The sequence below is a fragment of the Myotis davidii genome, unplaced genomic scaffold (assembly GCF_000327345.1).
Source record: "Myotis davidii unplaced genomic scaffold, ASM32734v1 scaffold1693, whole genome shotgun sequence".
Lineage (NCBI taxonomy): Eukaryota > Metazoa > Chordata > Mammalia > Chiroptera > Vespertilionidae > Myotis > Myotis davidii.
In genome coordinates this window covers 1,103,889-1,120,954 of record NW_006284386.1, presented here as the reverse complement: position 1 = coordinate 1,120,954, position 17,066 = coordinate 1,103,889, and positions in this window count along the sequence as shown.

Genomic DNA, 17,066 nt, shown 5'->3' with positions numbered 1-17,066 from the left:
TATAGTAGCATGCTACCTTCTTGGGAGTAACAGACTATATTTAAAAATTTAAAATGCACTATACTGGTTTTCTGTTATGTTAAAATATACTTCATATTTTATATTTTATTTTTTTCTTTCTATCACAAACCTTATCCAGAGTCTAATAAATGCATTCTAACACATTTCATCATTGTTGGATTTAGTTGAGAAATAATAGAGCTTGAGAAGTTGGCTGGGAGTTGTCCACAAACATCTAATTTAGAGCTCTATACAGTTAGTTTACTTCTGACACACTATTCAGCTGGAAAAGTTCTAGCTCTGAAATTCTTCTTGTTCAGTACTTGATCTCATTTAATAAACGTTTTGGAGAAACCCATCCCTGGACTGTACTATGCATTACTAGTGTATTCAAATAAACAGTCCCTGCCCCCTAGAAACACAGCGTTGGAGACTCTGATGTGTACAATACTCTGGTGCAAGGTGGAATGTGGTAAGTGCTACTTGAGAGGTAAAAAGTGCTGGGAGTGCTAGGGCTGACTTCTTGGAAAGATTGGCAATAGAAGAGAGTCTTAAAGTGCTGGGAGTTTTCCTTACACAAACAGTGCTAGAGAGAGAAAGGGGTAATTCCTTATAGTGAGAACAGTATGCCAACTGCCAGGGGCTAGGAAGTTAGGGCAAGTTTGAGGAATGAAGAGCTTAATTCCTTCCCCTTTCCCACCCATCTCTCCAACCCCCATCTCATCTGGCAATGTTCAAATTTGTTCTTTATATCCATGGTTTGTTTCTGTTTTGTTTGTTCATTTTGCTTTTTAAAGATTTTACATATAAGTGAAATCATATGATATTTGTATTTCTATGTTCCATTTATCTCTTGATGGACACTTAGGTTGATTCTAGTTATAAAAACAGTTACCATGGTACATTCTACAGCATAGGGAATATACTCAACAATCCTATATAATAAAAGGCTAATATGCAAATCGACCAAATGCGGAACGACTGGTCGCTATGATGCACACTGACCACCAGGGGGCAGACGTTCAATGCAGGCGCTGCCCCCTGGTGGTCAGTGTGCTCCCACAGGGGGAGCGCCACTCAGCCAGAAGCTTCTCCCTCCTCCTTGGCAGTGCTAAAGATGTCCGACTGATGGCTTAGGCCTGCTCCTCGTAGGGACATCCCCCGAGGGCTCCCAGACTGCAAGAGGGCACAGGCCAGGCTGATGGACCCCCCCTCCCAAGTGCACAGATTTTGTGCACCAGGCCTCTAGTATTGTAATCACTATGTGTGGTGTCAGAAGGATACTGGGCTTATCAATAGGATTGCTTCATAAGTTATTTTAATGTCTAATCACTATATTGTACACTTGAAGCTAATCTAATGTGTCAACTGTAATCAAAAAATTAAAAAAAGAAGAGCTAGCCTAGTGAGGCCCTGATGTACATGCGATAGCGGTGGAGTTCAGTCTGGAAGGAGATTGCGGCTCCATCATGTTGAGCACTGAATGCGTCTCTATACAGTTTTGACTTCATTCTGCAACCCAGCTAGAGTATCTGAGCAGGGAGTGATATCAGATCTTAAAATACCGATTTCTGTGCATGGGCCACGAAGTTTCAATCGCACTGTACATGCGCGCCTGCACATGGTACTTTGTGGAAGAGCGACACTCAAGGGGCCAAAGAGCCGCATGTGGCTCGCGAGCCACAGTTTGCTGACCACTGCTCTAGACTTTTTATAATTGGAAATATCATGTAGTTAAAAATCTTTCGTCAAAATTTCGTGGTAATTGGCCTATTGTAGTGTAAATATAAAGGCATGTATGTATTCTGATACCTTTTGGCATGCTTTAATTTGATAGCTTTGAACTTGTGAAATTAAACATGTAAATAGCATGTACTTTGCTAACTTCGTTTTGCAGTGACTTAATTGGCCCTTGCTCCCAACTACTCTTCTGTAGATCTGTGCCTCTAAGTCTAAAATTTTTGCCTCCCCCCCCCAAAAAAAAATAGAACTTCTCTAAAGGTCAGGTAGCTTACCTAGTTTACAAGGCCTCTACTGTCAAACTGAATGTGTTGTGTCTAGACTGAATTACAGTCCCCGGAATATTCCCAGAGAAACGGCAAGATTTATAATATATAAACCTAGGTAAAATTATCCTCACTAAAGTGTTGTCATGATTTGGTTGTTTCAATTTTCATGCATGAAGCTCCTGTGACAAAGTAAGAGAGATACATTGCTCACAGCCATGGCAAAGTAGTCTAGGGTTATAATTTGAACTTGAGTTTCCTACTTACAATAATTCACTTAAGTGAACTTTGTATTAAGAGATACCGTCAACTTAGTTTTATTGCTACAGCTTATAAAGCTTTTGTTACTACAGGGGTCCAAATGAATTCAAGATAAGAGCTAGAGAAATGAAAATTTGTCCATATACAAAGGATTTCACATATCCAGCATATGAAAGAATTGTGTTTAAATCTAGTTTTTACACAAAATCTGATTTATAACGAATGAAATAATATCTGTTATTGTTATTATTAATGATTATATTTATTTGAATGTAAAACTTTAAAAATACATACAGGGTTTAAGGTTTAGCTGCCCCCGTAAAAGTAAAAGTAAACTGTCTTTCTGTTATGGTACGCAACTATTATTCAGTGTTTGGTTTGGTCGAGGACAAAGATAATTTGTCCAAACTTGAATGTTTCCTTATTATTTCTTGAGAGAGGTATTACCTATCATGTGCTTTACTGAAAGTGAATTATTATTTTTTTATGCAGTGTTGTGTAGCTATAGAAATGGGACACCATTTTGCAAGGTACAGGCTGGGAAAATTTTCAAGCTCCTTGTTGGATTGCACAATTATTCCAAAAACACATAGGTCTTTAGGACATGAATCATCCTTTGCTAGACAACTTTCTCATGAGAGATTTGTGATTCTTGCAAAATTCCTTTTGAGCCCTCAAAAAATGAATAGTATTACTACCAGAGCGGAGGACAGGAACTCTGTGGGTTATAAATACATGGCCATAGCAAAGGCCAGCGGCTGCCCTGCTATGTTAGAGCCAAAAATATTGCCTGGCCTTTTCCTTTTACACTGATGGTGCCTTGGGACTTGGCAGCCCAATCACGAGCGGAGTAGTGTCTGGTTTGTTTTTTTTCTCAGTGACCTCCATAAATGTGATGGTACTGGAAACAGTTCACTTCTCCAGTCTCTCTCCCACTTGCCCTTCCCTCTGACTTCATTGCCAAAACGTTGGGGTTGATGATGGCCATCAACTTTCCCTGCTGCTACTGGCCCCGCCTCCTTTTTGCTTTATAGTAAAATACTGGGACACACTTTCCCATAGACATTATTCCTTTATTTGGTACATATTGTAGTGCAGTTCAATTTCCTAATATTCTATTTAGGACTGAATAATAAAGAGTTATGAAATATAAGTGCTTGGTATGAAAGGAATTTACAATATTATAAGAAAATTAAGCCTTGTATACACATCAGTATTGAGTTAGTGTCATACAAATGACTGGCGTTTAGAGACAGGAGAGATTAATAATTTGGGTTAAAATAGGCTAGGAACTGAGTCAGTAACTAGTTCTTCCCTCCCCTCCCCAACTTCCACCATGGGGAAGTGCATTCAGAATTCAAAACAGAAGAGTTAACTATGAATTCATGGGTTGTAGAATGCTCAGTTTCAGCATTTCTATATAGGTTGGGCCAATTAAATTATTATAAAAATACACTTTAAATAGATTTTTTTAGTAAACAAAATGTTCCTGATTTTTTAGAACACCACCATATATACATATATGCTCTGGCAGGGGCATATTATATATATGTTTTTATTGATTTCAGAGAGAAGGGAGAGGACATAGAAACATCAGTAAGAGAGAGAATCATTGATCAGCTGCCTCTTGAATGCTCCCAACAGGGGATGGAGCCTGTAATCAGGGCATGTGTCCTGACCAGGTCGCTTCCCGCCCTGGCGTATATGCTTAGAATGAAAAACATATTCCAAAAGCTATCTGCTTTTCTAATGCAAGCTGAAATAAAAGCCTACAAAATTATGATTGGCAGGAATAGACACAAAATAGCATATCCTCACGTTAATCTAACCGGGGTAGAGGCACACACAGAATCCCTGGGCAAGGTGTAACAGAACCCTTGAAGTACCTGAGATTATTATTTAAAGGAGTCAAAGGTTAGCAAAGGTTGACACTTTGCTGTAGCATATCACGATGACACAGTGATTTAATGACAACCACTTCTTTCTTGCAGATGGTAACTTTGGTTCTTTCTTTATGTGGTCTATATTTAATTTTTTGCTCTGTGAGTATTCTTTATTACTATGAATACCAGGAATGTGCTGTATTTCAAAAAGTGTTTGTCAAACATTTTTCTTTCTTTTTTATATCTCTGAGAACATTGTTTCTTTGGGAACATGTTATATAAGGAGGTTAGGTGCAGGGGTAGCTCCCCTTTTTTCATACTCGATGTACATTGTAGATGAGTGGTTTTATTAATAGTATGAGGCTGGGCTCTGGGAGCAGTCACGTGTCATCTAGTACAGGAACAATGAAGAGAGAGAGTTCCTTCCTCTTTTCTAGGTACAGGGCTGAACTAGGCAATATTTTGAAATTGGTAAATTTTATCTTTGGGATTCCCCAAATTCCTTGCCGTACTACCCCTTTTCCATGTAAAGTTGCCCTCCCTTCAGGCGACACCCCTCCCTCTGTAGCCCTCCTTCCAAATCTTCCCTCTTCCTCACTGTCCCAAAGTTACCTACCTCCTCTCACTCCTTCTGTCATACAACTTCTCTCTCCTAAGTACCAGATGAACTACGGTGTGCTAAAATAATGTCTGGATTTATCGTTGTTTTCAAAAGATGGTTGCTAACAGCAATTAATAGCTTGGTAAAATATCTAACATAGTGGTTCTCAACCTTCCTGATGCCGTGACCCTTTAATACAGTTCCTCATGTCGTGGTGACCCCCAACCATAAAATTATTTTCGTTGTTACTTCATAACTATAATTTTGCTACTGTTATGAATCGTAATGTAAATATCTGATTGCAGGTTGTATTTTCATTGTTACAAATTGAACATAATTAAAGCATAGTGATTAATCAAAAAAACAATAAGTAATTATATATGTGTTTTCCGATGGTCTTAGGCAACCCCCGTGGAAGGTTCGTTCGACCCCCAAAGGGGTCGCGACCCACAGGTTGAGAACCGCTGATCTCAGCACAGGAAAGTGGCTAAAGCAGACAGTGAGAGGAGAGGGTTCCGGGGAGAGGGTAATCATATAAGCAGCCCTGATTTAAGGTTTACCTTGGGAATAATGGGCACTAAACTGTTTCTATGCTCTAAGTCTTGCCTTTATTTACTCATGAACCCATCTCTCTCACATCTCTACTCATGACTGCTTTCAAGACAGTGCAGAGAGGCTTCTGGAGTTGAGGATAGGCACATAGAATAGGGAAAGTGGGTTTCTTAAGTTTGGGACTGCTTATATGGCCTTTTGAGTGAAGGGTATATTCCAAAAGGGCTTAATATGACAGTAATTAATAAAAAGTCCTTTAATATTTATTACCCATAAATGCTGACATATAATTTCTAAGCTTAGACAGTTTACTCATTGAGGCAAATGATGACTATCATTAAAAGCATTGGTTTCTAATAATTTATAAACTGTCTTCTGTTCCTGTGTTTTGAGTTGTGATCTTACCGATGAGTCCATTGTATTTGTTCCCAGACCTGTAATCCTCGCTATAATTGCCATTGTGATGACATGATTTAATTAAACATCATGAAATTGATGAAATGTGAGTGTGAGGAGAATAAGATCCTTCTTTGAAAATTAAATAGAAGTCTTTTTCATGAGTTGATAAAGCAGCTAAAAAGATTGCCATTGAATTGAGTCAAGGTGCGACAGCTAAAACCTAGGAAAAATATTAGTAACACAAATCTAGAAGGATCCCTATCTATGGCTTTGCAGGTATCTTTAGATTTTTTCTTTTAAAGAAAATGCAAGCCATAGAGAATGCATTAAGGGTGTGGTTTATGAAAGGAAGACTGCTCTGAACTTCAGCTAAGGAGCCTGTATTAAAAGAAAAGGCCTTAGCTCTACATCAAAAGATTGATGAATGAATGTATATTTCTATGTTGTAAGTGATAATAACATGTTGAAGGTAATTTTTACTTGTAATGATTCCTCATTTTAATAAACTTTTACAAAGTAACCACCTACTGGACCTTATGAGATCTGTTCACTATTGTACCTACCATAAAAGCTCATTTTCCATGCTGTGAGATGGAGTTCTAGCTAGCAGGTCTCTGCCATTTCTAGGCTAGAGAGGGACCAATATGTCTTCAAATTGTCCATTGAATAACGATGGTCGTTAAGCAGATTGTATTCTCATTCTTTAAAATGTATGAATCCCAGATTAATTTTTTCTTGTAATATTCTGCCCATGACACATGAAGGCATTTATTCAATGTGGAAATTTTATTTTGTGGAAATGATAAAGTAGGAATTATTTTAATATATAGTGACTAAATTTATCCAAGGATGTACTTTCTGAAACATTTGTGGTCTGCCGGGCCAGTGGCCGGCAAACTGCAGCTCGCAAGCCACATGCGGCTCTTTGGCCCATTGAGTATGGCTCTTCCTAAACCTTAGGAGTACCCTAATTAAGTTAATAGCAATGTACCTACCTATATAGTTTAAGTTTAAAAAATTTGGCTCTCAAAAGAAATTACAGTCATTGTACTGTTGATATTTGGCTCTGTTGACTAATGAGTTTGCTGACCACTGGCTAGGCAATCTTGAGGAATTCTATATATTTGTACCTTGACATTGTTTTAGTATTCATCATTTTTAGTAGGATTTTTTAGTAGGAAGGTTGCTAAGTATCATTTACAAGTGAAGTCTGGTAGGGGTGTTCTGGAACCATTCTCATATTACAATAGTTCTTTTAAATGCAGATGAACTGTCATTCAGCTTCCTAAGCTTACTCTGATCTGGCTCAGCCTTCAGGGTAGGATGAATAAAGCAGTTTTGTCCCCAAGGAGTTTGCTGGATTGACTTTTTGTCCCTGCTGTATTGAAAAAACATACTTCACTACTGACCCTTTATGTATTTTTAATGATCATATGGATGATAGTCAAGTGGTTAGAATTCATATGCAGAGGGGTATGCCATATCACAATTTATATTCCAAATCGCTGTTTCACTGTCCTGTCAGCCACATTCTTCCTGGCGATTTAAAATTTGAGTTGATTGCTTTTAATGAACACAAAAAGATTTTTCCATTTTTCTCTTGTTCCTTTGAGTGGATTAGTACCCTGAATTGGTAGGATTAGTGCCAGTTAATCTTTGGATAACATATATAATACCCCCCCATGATCCTTCTCATCAGCCTTCCACTTTAGGATAAGAGGGAAAATTAACAACTGGTTAGGATAGTTTGAGAATTTGTGAATGAGGTATTTTTCCAGTGCAATCTCTGCTAGCTGTATATTTAAATGGTGAAATATTAGAGAAAGTATATGAGATAGAGGAGAATGTGTCCCATTTTTCAAAATTCCCTTTTTCCTCCTTTCAGAAATAACTTGCTTTTTCTTTTTGTTCCACTACTGCTGTGTTGATCTAGATTAGTTTTAGATGTAATGATCTATTCAAATGTCATCATAATATTTGCTAGCATTTTCTGTTCTTGCATATAATCAAGGTAGACTTCCTATTAGAAAATAGGTCTGCTCAAACCTCAGAGGGAAGGTAGGGGGGAGGGTGGGGTAAGGGGGAGAGATCAACCAAAGGACTTGTATGCATGCATTTAAGCATAACCAATGGACATAGACACCAGGGGGTGAGGGCATGAGGGGGTGGGCATGGGGAGATAAGGACACATATGTAATACCTTAATCAATAAAAAAAAGTTAGTTGAGGAAAAAAATAGTTCTGCAGTAAAAACAAAACAAAATTCAAAACCCAAAACTTTTAAATGAACAACATCCTTGATAAACTGAAGTAATTCCCTGGCTAGATATTGAATTCTTAGATTCTGGAACTCTGCTAAATAAGCAGGCTTATTACAAAGAAATTATAAAAGGTAGAGCTGGGTACTAATCTTGACTTGTCTGTGACCTTTGGCATATTATTTCACTGCTCTGGTTCTCCTTTGTTTTCCATATCTGTTATCTTCTCTATAATTATCATATTTTGTTTGTTTCATTTGATGTCCTCAATCCTATTAACCCCCTTTTCCAGATACTGCCTTTCCTGTCTTTAAACTCCTACCAAACATGTTCCTAACTTTGATTTTCAGATCAAAGTTATTGATACAATAACTTTTGGATGTTTTTTCTGTTTATTATTGTTGTTTCTTTTGTGGATATTATTCATAATTGTTTCATCCTTTCTTTCCAGAACTCTGCCAGCTTGGTTTTTCCTTCTTCCTCTTCTTTCATCATTTTCTTTTCTTAAGTGGATCTTTATTTGTATCAAAATGCTATCTATAATAATAAAAGCATAATATGCTAATTAGAGTGGGCAGCCGGATGATCTTGCATACGACTTCTGGATGAAGCCCGGGCTGCGAGGGCCGAGGCAAGCCACCATGGCTGCGAGGGCCGAGCCCCTTGCACGAATTTTGTGCATTGAGCCTCTAGTATATGCATAATCAAAGGGCTTGTTATAAGTAGTTACCATCTCATTCCCCATCTCTATCCTTAATGTTGTTCACCAGTGGCAACCCCTTTTAACTATTTTAATTGTTTTGTCTGGTAGTTTTCTCCTTATCTATAAATAATAATAATATACTATTGTGTATCACCTTATCAATTTTAGATATCTATTGACTTCCTGCTAGGATAGAAGAGGGCTCTTGCCATCCCTCACCATCCTATCTTTATCATCACAATACTGTTATCACTCTTTTTAGTTTCTGCGGTTCTAAGAGTACACATTTTTTGTTCTCCTTTTACATGATTACATATAACTTGAGAAAACATCTGAACTCCATCTAGATTTTTTGCAATTTTTATACATAGATTCTCTGTTGGTTCCTTTCTGATCATTTGTTTGAATTGGTCTGGCGACCCTCTGTGGAGAGTGGTATAATGTGTGTGTGTGTGTGTGTGTGTGTGTGTGTGTGTGTGTGGGTGCTCGTTTTTTTGTGTGTGTGTGTGTGTGCGTGCACGCGCGCGCAAGTTTGTGAGTGCACAGGTTTGTTCATGTGTACATACGCATACCCTAACAGGGGTGGGCAAACTTTTTGACTCGAGGGCCACAATGGGTTCTTAAACTGGACCGGAGGGCCGGAACAAAAGCATGGATGGAGTGTTTGTGTGAACTAACATAAATTCAAAGTTAACATCCTTATATAAAAGGGTACGGTCTTTTTTTTCAATAGTTTTATTCATTTCAAACAGGCCGTATTTGGCCCGCGGGCCGTAGTTTGCCCACAGCTGCTCTAGTGCATATTTCCAAGCTCATACATGCAACAGGAGATGATAGAGATGAGCCAGTCATCCATGGACTGAACTTGAGTTTATTTCCTTACATACATTCTCTCCTAATTTTATTTTTATTTCCTTTACCCTGAGAGCATGTCTTTCTCAGATTTTGCAGTCAGTGGTCTTTGCAGCAATGTCAAACTTTCTCCTTCCTTAAGGATCGTGTATCTGTGTGTTTATTTTATTTTTACATAGACTTTAATTTTTTAGAGCCATTTTAGGTTCACAGCAAAACTGAACAGAAAGTACAGAGAGTTCCCACGTATCCTCTACCACCACACATACACAGCCTCCCGTTGTCAACATCCTGCATCAGGTGGCATATTCATTATAAATGAGGACTCTGAATTGACTCATCATTATCACCCAGTCCATACTTTACATTAGCTTCACTCTTGGCATTGTACATTCTATGGGTTTTGACAAATTTGTAATGACATGTACTAGTATTCACCATTCCAGTATCATACAGAATAGTTTCACCGGACTAAAAATCCTCTGTTCTCTCCCTATACCTCTCTTCCAACACCCTAACACCTAGCAACCACTGATCATTTTATTGGCTCCATAGTTTTGCCGTTTCCAGAATGTCATTGAGTTGGAATCATACAGTATTCAGTCTTTTCAGATTGGTTTCTTTCACTTAGTAATGTCCATTTAAGGTTCCTTCTGTCTTTTCATTGGCTCATTTCTTTTTAGTGCTGAAAATATTTCATTGTCTGGACATAACACAAGTTTGTTTATCCGTTCACCTACTAAAGGAGATCTTGGTTGCTTTAAAATTTTGGCAATTATGAATAAAACTTGTATAAACATCTGTGTGCAGCTTTTTGTATGAATATAAGTTTCAACTCCTTTGGGTAAACACCAAAGAGTGGTAAGAGTATGTTTAGTTGTGTTTAGTTTTGTAAGAAACTGCCAAACTATCTTCTAAAGTGATTGTATCAAGAATTTTGCCTGGGCTCTTCCTATGGTCCCCTACTTTTTTCTACTCTTCCTTACTACTCAACTCAGTTCTCCCATTACCTCACTGACTCAGTAATTTCGGATTCCCCAAATTCCTTTCCGTACTATGAATGCTCAGTTTCAGTATTGCCTTCCCCCCTCAGTATGCTCCCCAAATTCCTTTCCATACTATGATTGATTGATTTGAATGATTTCATAGCAGATGTACCTCTCCTTCATAGAATTTGTCATAAGTTTCTGTATGTGATTCTTTAGTGTCTATCTTCCCCACTAGTTTGTAAGCTGTATGGAAGCATGGATCATGTTTGATTTTTTTTGTTTACCATTTTATCTCTAGCACCTAGCACACAGTATCTGGCATTTTGACAAGTATTTACTATATATATACATATATACATATATGTATATATATATACATCTATATATGTATATATATACATGTATATATATGTATATATACATACATACATACATACAGTGAACGAATGAGTGAGTGAATAAATAAATTGCATTAATGTTCTTTTTCCATTGATAATTATGTTTTGATTTGGCAAGTTTACTTTGCTTGAAGAATTTTGCCTAGAATTCTGCAGGAAAACTAGTCAAAGCCATTTGAAACTTCATGTCAGAAGAGCTAAGCCACAGTGTTCTCTAAACTCCGAAGTCTGCGTGTATCTCTCTGTACACATATGTACCCAGTTTGTGTATGTTTATATTTAGTAATTTAAAATAGTGTGTTTTCAAGTGATTTAATCAATTTGTGATAACCACTAACCTAACAAAGAAAATACGAGGCAGCTCTTTTAGAAAAATGTGTTGTTATCAGGTAGCTTGGCTAGTGTGCTCAGTGATTGAATGTCCACCTATGAACCAGGAGGTCAAGGTTTGATTCCTGGTTAGGGTACATGCCCAGGTTGCAGGCTCAATCCTCAGTGGGGAACATGCATCAGTGATTCCCTCTCATGATTGATGTTTCTATCTCTCCCCCTCCTTTCCTCTCTGAAATCAATAAAAGTATTTTTTAAAAATAAAGTAACAGATAATTACTGATGTCTCTTAAAGTGAATGGTTTCATCATGAAGTGGACAGTTCTGTGTGTTTTTAAAAAATTATTACATTAAGACTTTGCTTGCATTCTTAAAGCATTAATGTGTACTGCACAGTAAAAAATACATATGTAATTTAAATTTTAAGTCTTGTCTGTAGTTTATTTCTGATTATCATTTGATTACTCATTAATCTGAAGAAAAAAAGATCTAGGGATCAAAGAATTCATTCAGATTATTCATTTTTATGCAACACAATAGCCTTGAACTTGAAAGTGAATTTCAGAGCAAGATTTTAAACTCAGGGCAACAATTATTGACTAATGATGCAAGCTATTAATGGAGCCAAATCTCATTGAAAGTCACACTCTAGGGACACTTACTGCAGTACTTTCCTTGTTATGGCTGGATTATATATGCTTTCACATGGCAATATTGATTAAACAGTGAAGATTTATTCTGTCATCATTAGAGTTAAGTAGTCATGGTTAAGAGGAAGTGAGGTACACACAAGCTGTAAAGTGATGCTTTGCCTCGTGTTTATTTCTTTTAAGCTTCACTGACCTAAACTAGAGTATTTTTCAAGAAATTGTACACATAATTAAGAATGAGTGTCTTATTTGGTTATTGGTGAAAAGGATTAGGTTTGAAGGAGTGGCTGCTACTCAGGTGTATTTAACCATAGTTGAAAGTAGGAGTTGTATTAGGAAGTTCTTTCATAAACATAAGAGGATGAGAATAAGATGCCTCCATTGTCTTCTTTACTTTTGGATTATGTGCTATGTCTCCAAAACAAAAGGCATAACCTAGACCCTTTTATGTATTTTGGGTAACTTTCCTCTGATCTGGGTCACGTGTACAACTCTCTCAGTTATCTGGTTAGGGTGTAAAACCTATTTTGCACAGTGTTAAAATAATCGCAGATAACAGATGGTAAACTAACTAAATAAGCCCAGAAATCCTTGTAAATATGTTCAGTTGTTGTCCCTTAGTATAGTCACCCTGGGTGATAGGGGTTTCGTATTTACTTTATAATGATGCTGCTACCGTTTCTCAAAATGCCTTTTGGAATGTTTGGGAATTCTATTCAGAACTAGTTTCTAAGACACGAGAAAGCCACTTTTAAGGCCACATTTTGCTTTGAGTCTAGCATACATTTGAGTGTCTGCAGTGGTAATCAAAGTTTAATGTTGAAGGGAAACAAATGATTTGAATATGCACTTTCTAGTATATTAAGCAAATTCAGGTGTTATTTTCGTTTCATATCTTGTAAGTGGAGATAAGTTGGTTGTTGGTATGTAGCCATTTATCTATCTGTTTATTCTATCAGACTATTTAAACAGCTTTATTGAAGTATAATTGAGGTACAACAAACCATGCATATTTAAGTTGTACAGCTTGTTAAATTTTGCATATGAGCACACTTATGAAACCATCACCGCAATCAAGACAGTGGACATATCCACACACCCTCAAAGGGGTTATGCCCCTTGAGAATTTCTCTCTACTCTCCTCATCCTAACCCCAAACCAAGAATCAGTTTGCATTTTCTTCAGTTTTCTGAAGATATCTCTGTAGAGTTGATTTTGGTAGAATACACAGAGAAGCCATAGTGTTGGGTCCTCCCCCCCTTTCCCTCCCTTCCTCCCCCTTCTCCTCTCCCTCTCTGTCTCTGACTCCCACCTCCTACTTAAGGAAACAACTTTAGGTTGTATTGATTTTTCTGTACTATTTTTCTATTTCATTGATTTCCATTTTGACTTTTATGATTTCCTTTTGCTTGCTTTGGATTTAATTTTCTCTTTTTTACTTAAGGTGGCATCTAAGGTCACTAATTTGAGAATTCTCTTATTTTCTAATTTGACAGTCTGTTCTAAAAATTTCCCCTAATTACTGCTTTTGTGGCTTAAATTCTGATATGTTGGAATCTTATTTTCATTTGGTTCACAATACTTTCTAATTTCTCTTTTGCTTTCTTCTTTGACTCAACTGTGATTTAGAAGCGTATTTGTTTCTAAATATTTTGAGAATTTCCACAAATCTTTTGGTTTTGATTTCTAAGGTAATTGTGGTCAGGAAATATACTTTGTATGACTGGAATACTTTTAAATTTATTGAGATTTTGTTTTGTGGTAAATGTACCACAAGCACTTGAGAAGAATGTGTATTCTGCTGTTGGGTAGAATGTTCTAAAAATGTCAATCTGATCAGGTTGATTGATAGTGTTGTTCAAGTCTTCCATATTCCTGCTCATTTTCTGTCTGCTTTGTCCATCAATTCTTGAGAGAGGGACAGTGAAATCTCTAACTATAATTGTGGATTTGTCTGATTCTTCTTGCAGTTCTATCACTTTCTGCTTCATGTATTTTGTAGCTCTGTTATTACAGGCATAAACATTTTGAATTGTTATATCCTCCTGATTAATTAATTGATCCCTTTATCATTATGAAATGATCTTTTGTAATCCCTGGTAATATATTTTTGCTGTGAAATGCACTTTATCTGATACTCGAGGCCCCTTGCATGACATTCGTGCTTTGGGGGGGAGGGATCGTTAGCACTACCGCAGGGGCAGGAGAGGCTCTTGCCACCGCCTCCTTCCCCCCCACACCCCGCTGCTTTTAACATTTTCTCATAATCACTAGTTTTGAATAATTTGATTAAGATGTGCTTTGGTGTTGCTTTCTTCATGTTTCTTGTGCTGGGGTTCATTGGGGTATTTGGATCAGTAGGTTTATAGTGTATTTTTAAAATTTATTTTTTCATTACAGTTAGCATTCAACTTTTTTTGTGTTAGTTTCAGTGGACAGCACAGCAGATAGAGACATTCATGTAGGTTATAAAGTGTTCCCTCCAATAATTCCAGTGCCCACCTTACACCAGACATAGTTACTACAGTATTATTAAATATATTTCCTATGCTGTGCATTACATCCCCATGCCTATTTTGCAACTACCAATTAGTACTTCTTAATCTCTTCACCTTTTTCATCCATCCCCCCAAATCTCTCTCCACTCTGGCCTCCATCAGATCTCTGTATTTATAAGTGTGTTTCTATTAGTTTGTTTGTTTGTTGTTGATTTTGGGGGGGTTCCACATATAAGAAAAATCATATGGCACTTGTCTGTCTCTGACTGGCTTATTTCACTTAACATAACACCCTCTAGGTCATCTCTGCTGTCACAAAAGGTAAGATTTCCTTCTTTGTACAGCTGAGTAGTATTCCATTGTGTAAATGTACCACAGCTTTTTTATCCACTCAAGTACTGATGGGCACTTGGGCTGCTTCCAAATCTTAGCTATTGTAAATAACGCTGCAGTGAACATTGGAGTGCATAAATTCTTTTGTTAGTGTTTTGGGTTTCTTTGGATATATACTCAGAAGTTGAATCACTGTGTCATAAGACAGTTTCATTTTTAATTTTTTGTGGAAACTCCATGCTGTTTTCCATAGTGGTTGCACCAATCTATTCCAACAGTGCCCTAGGGTTACATTTTCTTTGCAAATTTATGATATATTTGGCCATTATATCTTTACTAGAGGCCTAGTGCACAAAATTCGTGCATAGGGTGGGGTTCCTCTGCCAGGCCTGCACCCTCTCCAATCTGGGACTGCTGGCTCCTAACCGCTCACCTGCCTGCTGGCCTGATTGCCCCTAACTCCTCTGCCTGCCTGCCTGATTGCTCCTAACTGCTCCCCTGCTGGCCTGATCACCCGCCACCATGGCTTTGTCTGGAAGGAGGACCAGATGACCAGAAGATGTCCCATCTACCCAGTCTAATTACCATATTACCCTTTTATTAGTATAGATTTGTTATTCCCTACTCTCTTTTTCTTTGGGACATCAATTACACATATATTTGGTCAATTGAAAATTTCCTCCATATTACTGAGGCTATTTTCATTTGTTTGTTTTTTTCTCTGTTTCCTTTTGGATAGTTTCTACAGCATATGTCTTCAAGTGCACTAATCTTTCCTACTGTAATATCTAATTTGCCATTAATTTTATCAAGTGAATTTCTCTGCTTATCTATATAAATAAAAGGCTAATATGCTAAGTATCTGTCTGACCAGTTGCTAAGATGTGCACTGACCACCAGGGGGCAGACGCTTAATGCAGGAACTGCCATGATGTGCACTGGCCATTTACAGAGAAATGACACTGTGGACCTGGTGCCCACAAAGCAACACTTGGCTTCTCCCAAGTGGGAAATAGGCCCTGCCACCACCCTGGAGCCACACCCCACCAAATCACAGCCAACACCCCATGGCACAAAATGCAGCCCCCAGCCCAGCCTGGAAATGGTGGCTGTGGGTGCTGGGTAATGACGTTACATAGCAACACCTGGCTTCCTGTCCCTAGCGACCCTCTTTGCAGTTTCTTCAGCCCAGGAACACAACTTGCTTTATAGCCAGGTGGAAACATTTTACACTTTAACCAAATGTCTGAGAAGTGTTTTCCTGTGCTTCATCTCATTTGATCCTCACAGAAGTCCTGAAGTAGGTAGAGAGGAGACTTGGTGGAATCCTGTTTTCTTTTCATTAGCCGGAAAATGGAGATTTAGATCTGCTTTGTGTTGATATTTACTGCTGTGTTTCTGGCAAGTACCTGAAAGAGAAGTTGTGGTGTTTCACTGGGCTGGAAAAAGTTTAGCTAAATCAGAAAGCAGGTCTAATTAAGCAAGTGTATTCTACATCTATAAAAGGCTAAGTTGACTCATGCATGCACGATACATATAAAGCTCTTGCTGGCACCAATCGCACGCATGTGTTTCGATCTGTCATTGTCGATCGCGAATTCGGTTGACACTTCTATTATAAAGAAAGGGCGAATAGTGATATTAAAATATTTCTTCTAATTAATTTCCTTTCAATGTGCACAAATTCATGCACCCGGCCACTAGTATATTATAATTTTCATCTCCAGAAGTTCAATTTGGGCCTTTTTGTTTCTGTCATATCTCTACTTAACTTTTTAATTATATAGAATACAAGTAAAAATGACTTTAATGCCTTTGTCTGATAATTTAAACAATCTGGACCAGTTCTGGATCAGTTTTGATTAGTTTTCTTTTTCTCTTCATTAAGTGTCATATATTCCTGCTTTTTTGCATGCCTGGCGAATTTTGGATGCCAGATTTTGTGAATTGTTGGGTGGCAGGTATTTTTGTAGTGCTGTAATTAGTGTAGAGCATTGTTTTGGGATGCAGTTCCGTTACTTGGAAACAGGTTGATCCTTTTGGGTCTTGCTTTTCAGATTTGTTTGGCAAGATCAGAACAAGGTTTAGTCTAAGTCTAATCATCTCTTTACTACTGAGGCAAGAACCTTCTGAGAGCTCTACCCAAAGCCTCATTCATTATAAGGTTTTCCAGTTTAGCTGGTAGAAATAGGTTGTATTCCCAGTTCTGTATGAGCACCAGGCAGGCAGTGTCTTCTCTCTCAGCCTCTTGGATGGTTCTTTCTTCCCCATCCTCAGGTAGTTTATAGACATGTTCCAATGAGCACTCTGCTGAATTTACAGTTTGGACCTCCACAAGTCTCCTGAGTTCTCT